Source organism: Trachymyrmex cornetzi, unplaced genomic scaffold (genome assembly GCF_001594075.2).
Source record: "Trachymyrmex cornetzi isolate Tcor2-1 unplaced genomic scaffold, Tcor1.1 scaffold875, whole genome shotgun sequence".
In the NCBI taxonomy this organism is placed as follows: domain Eukaryota; kingdom Metazoa; phylum Arthropoda; class Insecta; order Hymenoptera; family Formicidae; genus Trachymyrmex; species Trachymyrmex cornetzi.
The window spans coordinates 60663-70836 of record NW_017300218.1 but is presented as its reverse complement, the minus strand read 5'-3'; the positions used below and the strand labels follow the sequence as shown (position 1 = coordinate 70836).

At 35.0% G+C, this 10174-nt stretch overlaps 1 protein-coding gene across 2 annotated transcripts in view; it reads right to left on the bottom strand.

Annotated features, from left to right (window-relative positions):
- The window catches only part of LOC108769189 (beta-1,4-glucuronyltransferase 1), a 68867-nt gene extending 61743 nt beyond the window's left edge, over positions 1–7124 (bottom strand). For both annotated transcript variants that reach the window (XR_001940537.1, XM_018520033.1), the window contains exon 1: positions 6520–7124. The gene's annotated coding sequence lies outside the window, so the exon portion shown is untranslated. The remainder of the gene's footprint in view (positions 1–6519) is intronic.
- Between the last annotated feature and the right edge of the window lie 3050 nt (positions 7125–10174).

Sequence of the window (10174 nt, the reverse complement as noted above, 5' to 3'; positions counted from 1 at the left end):
TTTTTTAAAAATTGTTTAAAAATACTTATTAAGCGGAACTCTTGTTATAAATTATATAGAACTCTTTGTCTCGTCAAAAAGAAACGGGAACTCTAATCAGAACTCCTGAGTACTATAGTTGGGGTGCTAACTTCACATACTCATCTGATTTACCATCCAATGTCTTGTAATGAAATACAAATTTATTTATTACAATTCCTAATGTATGTATTACGGTTTTCTCAGTTGGCGTTAAATTATAATAGTGATACTAGAGTACTGAATTACAATATAGATAACAATTATCTATTTTTTTTGTTGTTTTTAATAAAAAAAGTCCAATCTTTTGCCGGTTTTTCCGGAGATTATCAATTTTAACATTGACATAAACTTCATCTAAAAAACATGGAGTTTTTTATCAACAATGACACCAGGTATAATAAGAAAACGAACCATATTTCAACTCTAACGAGATCCCACACGCGCGATTAGTGACTGGTTATTTCCGCCTCGCATTTCACCTTTTATTGCAACCCGCTGCATATCGTGAGTATAGCTTTCGAATTTACAGCCATTAATTCTTTCAAAGTTGTTCTCATTATCGATTCTCATTAACGTTAGAATAATATGTTGACTCTTCATTACTCGCGTGGGATATCTAGAATATCCCAGCCTTATAAATTCAATAAATATACCAAGAAAAATGTCAGGTTGAAAATGGATGGAATCAGAAAATTCTAATTATATCAATCAAACTTTTGATTATCTCAATTAGGATTCTAGTAGATTTAACCAAAAAGTTGTGATTCCATTTTCAGAATTCCAATTAATTCAACCAAACATTTATATATGTGAATGTTATTGATACACATTATTATATTTCGCACAAATTGTGTTAATTAAAAAAAAGCTTTCATCTATCTTTATCTAAAAAATAATAGGATGTATAAAAATATATAAAATACTATCAATCTTCATTTAACTGTAAATCATTCAAGAGAACAATGAAAATTGATGTGATGTCGAGATATAATGTTGACATATCAGAAACACCTCATGTAAGTAATGTAACGTTAATAAATTTGATATATTTGATAAAATAGATTTTATACACATATACAGTAATAAATAATATTAATATAGATATTGTGTTGTGTCATGTTTATACAGGCCTCAATTATTTCGCAATTAAACCATATGTTTATTTAAACGAGAGACATCTCTATAACGGGGACACTCTTTAAAGACTCAATAACTGTATTGCGTTTCATCCTGCAATGAATAAATGCGGCCACTAAATTGCAATTGTACCCATGGTGCGATCGCATATCTCGTGCCCAAGTTTGCGCGACAAACGGAGGCGGAAGGCGGAAGCGGATGAAAACGGCGAAATTCCGCTGTAGCGCAGAGCTATGCACTGAAATTTTGCGTTGCGTCGTAACGAAGTTTCATTGAAATACCCGGCTATACATATATATACCGTCCCAACACAACAAAGTCTCGATACAGCAAAAGCGACGCTGGAGCATCCGACGTGAAGCTCGTCGTAACGAGCTTACGCTGTAATCAAACGCCATTCGTTGTTGTTTGCGCGTTACATTGAGCTGCTTCGAAAAAAAAAGGCGATTTTCACGTTGAAAAAGATTCGAGGGACCTTTACTATCATGCGTGAAAAATGTGATTTCAAAATTCGAAGCAAGTTGATAATACGAAAGGAAATCAAAAAGTAAAGTAAATTTGTTTATTCTTCACGTACAATATACGTTAGCAAAATATATACAACATTATTATTTAATATAATGGCTTTGCAACACATTTTATGTACCGTCCACAAGTTTTCTGATTTTGTCTGCGAAAGTTTCTTGGCTGCCCTTGCCACATATGCACTGCTCCCTAAACTTTAAATCAACTGAAAAATTTGAGAACTTTTGCCATATCCAGCCTATACTGTCGGAGAAAAGAACGTCTTACATCATTAGTTCTTTTTAGAGAGAGAATTTAAGTCCCACGATTACCACCACGGCTTCACGATAAACCAAAATCAGAAAGTCCAGCAAAGAACCGGATCTAACAAATGGCCTAAGGAAACGAATCCCCTCAAGCGCGCAAAGGCCGATTCAAAACAGAATACTGTTAAATTTTTTACTTATTAACCTTAATAAACTCAATCAAATATTTCATCACTTAAATATTAGCACAAATCATAATGCTAGTAATGGAAAAAGAAAGAAAAATTCTAATTTTATTAAAGATAATTTTAATTTCTGTCTACGAGCCTAAAAATTCAAACACATCCCTTAATTAAGTTAAATAACATTTTGTTATTTTTACCTTCCATGTATATATATGTCAAAATGAAAATTAATCCATTTCTGCGGTTGAATTGCTTAATTTCTAAATAAATAACATCCATATTAATGTACGCGCTTAACAGAAAAGCAATTAAATTTTACTCAAATTTAATAGAATTCTTGAGTTAAATTATTCAACTCCATTGTTTTAATTGCACTAACGAAAGTAACGACATATTGAATGGGAGCAGTGACGACTTATAAAAATGATTAAATATAACTCAAGTAGAGTATATTTTACTTTTACAGTATGAATTTAATGGTGCATAATAGAGTATATTTTACCTTTACAGTATGAATTTAATGGTGTATAATGCTATGTAAGGTCTGTTTCCTTTGCTTGTATTTTTTGCACTCAGCTTCTTCACTTTTTCTCTTTTCAACGTTTGAATAGATATATGAGTATTATTTATCTCGATTTAAATACCGAAATTTTTGAAGATTTCAAGCAACGCGAACAAACCTCATATTTTGCAAATCTCATATCTACTTCCAATTTCCATTTGTTTGGAGCGTTCGGACCATTAAAAAGAGCTCTGTGTGACTAATGACAAATTTTAATTATCTTAGAGTTTAGAAAACGGTACATATATGTGGCTTCGAAGGCAGCCAAAAACTTCACAGATGGAATCAAAAGACTTGTGGACCTTCACACAAAATGTACAAAGTAAGACGATTATATTTAGAAATAATGTTGTACATATATTGCTAACGTGTATCGTAACGTGAGGAATAAATAAATCTGCTTTTTACTTTTCAATATACCGTATAATTGAAGAGTTAACAAACGAACCGCGAAAGCTTCACAAGCACGCTTTAGTTTACGTTACATAATTAACATTAATTTAATTTAACTCGGTTATTACTTAATCGACGCGGCAAATTGGATAAACGTTATCACGGATAGCCGCCTGGCGTGTCGTCCATCATTCGTCTAAAAGCTAAATACGATTGTATCATCTGAAATGTTGCTAGATCTGATAAGATTCATGTATTGTATCAAGAGAGATGAGGATATTAATTGTATCTAATAAATAATGTAAACAATAATATTTACATTATTTATTAGATATTATTGATATCCTCGATCCAATGATTGAGGATTCTATGTATATGTACGATGTTTTCAATCACCGAGGAAATCCTCGATATACATTTCAAACAAAACGAAATCATAATAACGGAAAAATTGCCATTAGAAATTACAATTGTATTAATTTTTATAAATGTTTAATAATAAATTCAATTGAAAAACAGAATATTTTAATCTTAAAGAAACGACTGCATTAATTCGTTTTGTTTCTTGTGAGATAGTTCTCATAAATTGTTCCTACCTTTTATTATGGATCAATTAGCTTGTAATTTAGTTGTTACTAATTGCTTTATACTCCTTAGTTATACAATAATTATCCCGCAAGAAGATTCATGGAATAATTAATGATTCATCGCGAAAATTTAGAAAATACTCAGTTTACAGTAAAAATCTTTTGTGTTTACAGTAAAAAATCACTATAAACAGAACTGTATATATGACAATCTTATCATCAGTATCAGGCTGCTCCTCGCCCTGATGAAGTGGACTGCAAGGTTCACGAAACGTTGGCATTCCAAGAATGGATTTGAACACGGAGAAAACCCGCGAAACACAAGATTGTCATATAGGAAACACCCGTGAAAGCCTCAAGAATAGAACTGTATATACATTAACGAACCATTTCGGCCATCAAGCGGTAAAAAAATTAATTACACGCATTATTAATCACAAAAATATTTTCAATCGCAAAAAAATATTTCAACCAGGATTCGAATCCAGAGTTCAAGATTAGAGTTAATCTTTTATGATGGAATCGGACCTAATTCTTAGAATTAGAATAGGTAAAGAATAAATTGAATCGAGATTAAAGTTTATCTTACATTGATAGAATCAGGTCTCTGTCCATTTCTCTACCAATGTAGTTTAAATTTAATCTCAATTCAAATAACTCTTCATCTTTTTCTAATTCAAAGAATCGGAAAAAGATGGAGAGTAAGTTGGACCGAGATTAAAGTTAATCTACATTAGTATGGGCATAAATAATCACACACATGTCGTGTTGTTTTTTGCATGACACGAGATGCTAGAAGAATGTTGCCTCGCGGGAAAGATTAACGTCAAAACGAGCACATAAACGTAAATCTCGTTAAACGTCACAATGCACAAATTGTCTGTGAACAAATTGTATGCGATTCTTCATGAAAGTATTTAAGTCGGTCGCCGTTATGTTGCCAGTACCGTGGGCAAGACGAGCGAACGAGAATACCAACTAAAATATTCTTTAACCAAATCAGACCAAATTTAATTAGGGAATTGAAGAGCAAAAAGAGAAAAACTGAGATACTACTCCATAACGTCGAGCGACGTCGCGCATCGGTGAAATCAAGCGACCTTTGGACCACTTTCGCGATTTCGTTGACTCTCCCCCCATAGAGATCCTGTATCAGAGTCTGGCCACAAATAATTTTGTCAAAATCCTACGACAGAGAAAAGTATATATAATTTTTTCCTGATATGTACTACCTCACTCTAACTTACACTATGTCTCACTCTATAATCTTAATTAAAGTTATAGAGTGAAACAGTGTAAGTTAGAATGATCATTCTAACTTACACTGTTTCACTCTATAACTTTAATTACTATCTCGAGATAGTAATTTCTCTCTATAGTATATATAGGTATATACAATATACTATAGAGAGAAATTATATAGGTATATCCTTCTCTCACGTAGGATTTTGACAAAACCGCTCGTGGCCAAACTCGGATATAGAGTTTTCACCTATGAACAGTTTTGTCAAAGCAAAAGTGAATACTCTCTCACTTTATATACCCTTTTGAATATTGGGTAATTCTGGTATTTACGCCGCAAAAGTCAGAAAAAATAGGAGTGGGGATAATGTGCACGCAACAATTCTATTATATGCTTTTATGTTACATTAATATTGTGTTATGATTTCAGTTTCCTACTGATAATATTAATAAAATTACTGTCAGTTGAATCGATTTGTCAATGTAGTGAATAGCGCAATCATATATCATAATCCACATAAAATGATTATTGTAGAGATTGCAAAAGATTTAATGGTTGTTTGGTGATACATAAGTGTAAAGGGATAGTAAAAAATAGAGTATAGTAAAATACAAGTGCTTATAGCTCTTATATTCTTTGTTCAACTTGATGTCTTGTATATTTCACCTGTTTAGGGGAGGAGAGGGGATATATGGCATTTTTAGCGGATGGCATTTATTGCTCAAAGTATACAAAGTGCGCAGATTGGATTCAGCGCACTAAATGCAATAAATGCATTATCTGAAATATGTACCTCATGTCATAATATTTGTAATATATGTAAAAGATTATAATTATTATCTATTACTTCATATACATATTTATATTATTCTTTATTCCTTAATAAAACTTTAAAAATACACTTTATAAGTTATTGTGTCATTTTACGACTTATTTATAAGCATTATTGTAAATTTTTCATATGCCGTACATCCCACCCCTCCTCCTCCCATGAGTAGCCACCCTATGGGATATACAGTAAAAATGCAAGGGTTTCAAAGTTCTTTTTTTAATATGAAAAATAAGTATTTCGGATTTCTAATTTTTTTTCGTTGTAAATAATGTTTAATAAATTAGTTTTTGTTAGGTGTGGCGTATATACCGGAATTACCTTATTTATATATACATGTATATTATATGTATAGTATTAGCTTTTTCAACAAGAGACAAATAACAGTGTAACACAGCGAATCATTACATCCTTATTGTTTGCCACATTAAACAAAGATGAAATAATTACTGTCATATTATCTCTTACTGAAAAGCACCCCAATATTGTCTCTTTTGATATACTTTAAAACTTGTAGAGTGGATTGTCACTCTGAAGAGTAAAATCTCACTCTTAAAGGTTGAAAATTGAACCACCCTTTTTCAAGACCAGTTTAATTTTCACTCTTTAAAATGAGATTCCACTCCAAAGAGTTTGGAGAGTAAACTACCTCATTCTAACTTGCTGAAGTTGTCAAAAATAACAGACAAATGAAAAATTTGTCATCTGAATAATCTCGTGACCGGATTCTATTACAAGGTCTCTACCCCCTCAGGTCGTATCGTAACGGCGGAGAGACGTGAAGGTACTCACCAGCAGCAACAGCAGCAGCGGCAGCTCAGTCTCGCATCCTCCCAGCAGCCGAAATGCTCCTTTTCTTCTTCTTCTTCTTCCTCGCCTCCTCCTCCACCTCCCTCCTCGTCCACGTCCTCCTCCAGGGCCGCCCGTTCGTCGGGACGTCGAACAGCCGGCGGTGGTCGTGGCGGATTGCACCGGGGATCGCGGCGCACTTCCCGAAATTCTCCCGCGGTCCCGTCGCGCGTAACTCCGACTCCACTCACGCTGGTCACGCGGAGTCAGCGCGGGGAGTAAAGCGGCGCGGTGCGGCGCGACGCATCTCGCCGGGACGCGTTTTTGTTTCACCCGTAACCCGTAACTCAAAGGATCTTTCGCCTTCGCAGACGACGACGAAGATCGCACACTCTCTCTCCCCCTCTCGCTAATAGCGAGATGTTACCGGTTCGAGACGGGATACTCGGAGCATAACGAGTTTTCGGCTCGCCCCGCTGAGTGGAAAGGGATGAAGGACAGACAGGAGTGAGGGAGGGAGGGAGAGAAAGAGAGTAAGAGAGATGCACGCGGGAGTACGTATGCGTTATGTGTGTGTATTGCGTCTGTCGTCGAGAAAGCAGCGACGAACGAGAACGCGGCGCGATGAACGAGAGAGAAGAGACTGATACTGATAATTCAACGTCCTTCAGTCAGACGAAAGTGGCTACGATTCGCAACGTCACGTCCGTCGGGGAGACAGAAAAAGAGAGAGGGAGACAGAGCGTTGGGAGGAAAGGGTTACGCGCGCGCGCGCTGCGAGAGCAACTTCCTCGCGATAACGAACGCGCCGCTCGAATGTCAGCATCCGACTGAAGTGCGGCACGAAACGCGGATGGACGGGGTGAAGTGAACCGGGAACCGGGTGAATAGTGAATACAGCCCCGCGGCAGCGCTACTGGCGTCACGCGACGACAGCCGAGTGTACTACTGCGATACGCGTCGGTAATAGCGAAAACGCCTAAGGGATTGACTTATTTCGCTGCTAAGAATAATATATACATATATGATATAGAAATAAAGAGGAAATAAAGACCCTAAACAGTCAAGCTGGATCTTCAGTGCTTAAATAATTTCATGTAAATTTATATACTGCATATCTAGAGTTGGTGAAAGATAATGTTTTTTTCTAAAAGAACAAGTTTTTAACATGATTTTAATGCTTCGTACATACTTCAAACAATATTATTAAAAAACATGTGTAAACATGTTAAAAACATCGATCAAGCATGTTTCAAACAGATTAAAATAAGATTTTTATTAATCCTGATATCCAATCCTGCAAACTGTGCTCCGAATTTAATTTTCAGTCTTGAAATGCAATTCTAAAACAGAATTAGAGTAATAATGTTACAAATTAAATTGACAAGTAATTTAATATTATTAATGCTCACAGGCATCTTAGATCTTAATTGTTTAAGATTTTTATTTTCTATTTGCTGTATATTGACATTACAGCCTTAAAAGATACTATGAAACATGCGAAAAACTATTCGGAATCTTAAATAGTCCTTACATTGGGAAAATCTATTTTCTTAAAAATTCTCTTCACATAGTTTTTCAGAATTTCTATAAATTTTAGAATGTTTCATATTTTTTGTATAATTTCATCACGTTTTTTTTAGAAAATATGTCAAATTTTTTTTATTAAATAAATTGGAACATTTTACAGAAATTTATAAGAAAGTCAATATTTTTTTTTTAAATTTTTTATACAGTAGAACATCGATTACTGCTGCTCCATTATACAAACAATTGCATACTAAATATTCGAATTTATAGTGAAATTCTTATTAATTATTGGAATTACTGCACTAGAATTCGGATAATAAGAGTTCAAATTTAGTTTTTTGAACGTCAATTTCTATTATCGAAACTAATAAATACTAGTAAAAAGGGGAGAGTTAGTGAATCTCTATTATTCGAACTATTCTTGAAACTATCTTTGTTCCCCACGTAAAGAAATACTACTGCACTACTGCACTATTGCGCACTATACTGCATTACTGCACCACTATATTACTGCTGATGTAATAGTGCAATAGTACGCAGTACCAAAGACATAGAGAATGGACTTGCGCGATCCGTGTCAAAATGATCGACAGGGATGAGAGAGAGGGACCGTGGCAGACGGCCATTTCTATCTCTTTCCATTCAATGGTGTAATGGGAGAGAGAATGAGAGGGAGATTGGACGTCTCCCACAGTCCCTCTCTCTCATTATTGTCGACCACATTTGATACATTTCTTATTGTTAGATACGGATCGCGGAGTCCATTCTCTATGTCTTTGCGTATCTCAAAATACTATTAGTAGCGTAGTAGTATTTTCTACAAGGGCGATGTGTTCGCTCTTGTAGAAAATAAACGGGATTTTACTCTATATATTAATTTTGAAATATTCTAAGATTCTTCGTTCTATAATTTTCGAAGAGAACTTATTATAAAATTTCAAAAAAACCCCTACAGCACAAAAGTTGCAGCAACAATGCTGCAACATTGCAGTAATATTGCATGTTGCAGCAATATTGCAGCGTTATTGCGACGATATTGCTGCAAATTCTGTGCTGTATGGGAAGCGTTTAAGATATTTTTTTTGACCTCCTAAAATTTAAAATATAAAAATATTTAAAAATATTCTAAATAAGAATTCTTTTCATCACGAGTGTGTTCACGCGTTCATTCGCATAAAAAATTATAATCGCAATAGCGCAAGAATGTGTAGATACATTTTATCTTATAATTATCGACGCTTGGAAAGGAACATCATTGATCGTATCATATAATATAAATTTTTATAAACGCTTCGAAAATGTTTAATATTGATTAAAATAAAAAAAAAACACCGTCTAATCTCTACACATCAGCTGAAATATTAAATTAAAATTTTCCGCAGTGAAGAAACACTTTTTTTCAAATTATGAATAAATAAATCTCCATCTCTTGTACTTTCTGCACCTCGGATCAGACGCATGCACATATCTAAACTTTCGAGAAAAGGAGGAAAGCGTCAATAAAAATAATAAATAAGGCTGAGTCATCAAGTGAATAAATCCGTGCAAAATCCAAGATGTACGTATCGTCGCTTGCAAATTCTTTGCAGTGCTTTTGCGTCGAGAAACGAATAAAAACATCGGGCTCCGGAAGGAATAGTAAGCCTGTCGCGTTGCTTGCACTTTTTGCACTAAGCATCTTCACTTTCTTTCTCTTCAATATCCAAATATATATATTTATAACTATATTTATTATCTATTCTATATATATAAATATATATTATTTCAAGTACAAAAATTTTGGGGATTTCAAACAATGTGTACAGACTAATGTGGAACGGAGAGAATGCACGGAGTTGCAGCCGAATCTGGGCGAACCTCGTGACATAGTTGGTGCGTTCGGGGAAACGCTATTAGCGCTACTCTGTTAATCTTCGTTGTTTAGACGTAAAACAAGGATAGAATGAGACATAGCGCTAATAGCGCCTCTCCGAACGCACCTATAGCGTGCCGCGACGCCGCGTACTCGGCGTACTGCGCCTACACGATGCGCCTGGTACGAGCCGCAATACGGCTCTGCCGTTCGTTTACTCTCTCGCTTTCGACGCGTTCGGCCGATTCGTTAGTAGGCCACGAGCGTCGTTGGCCG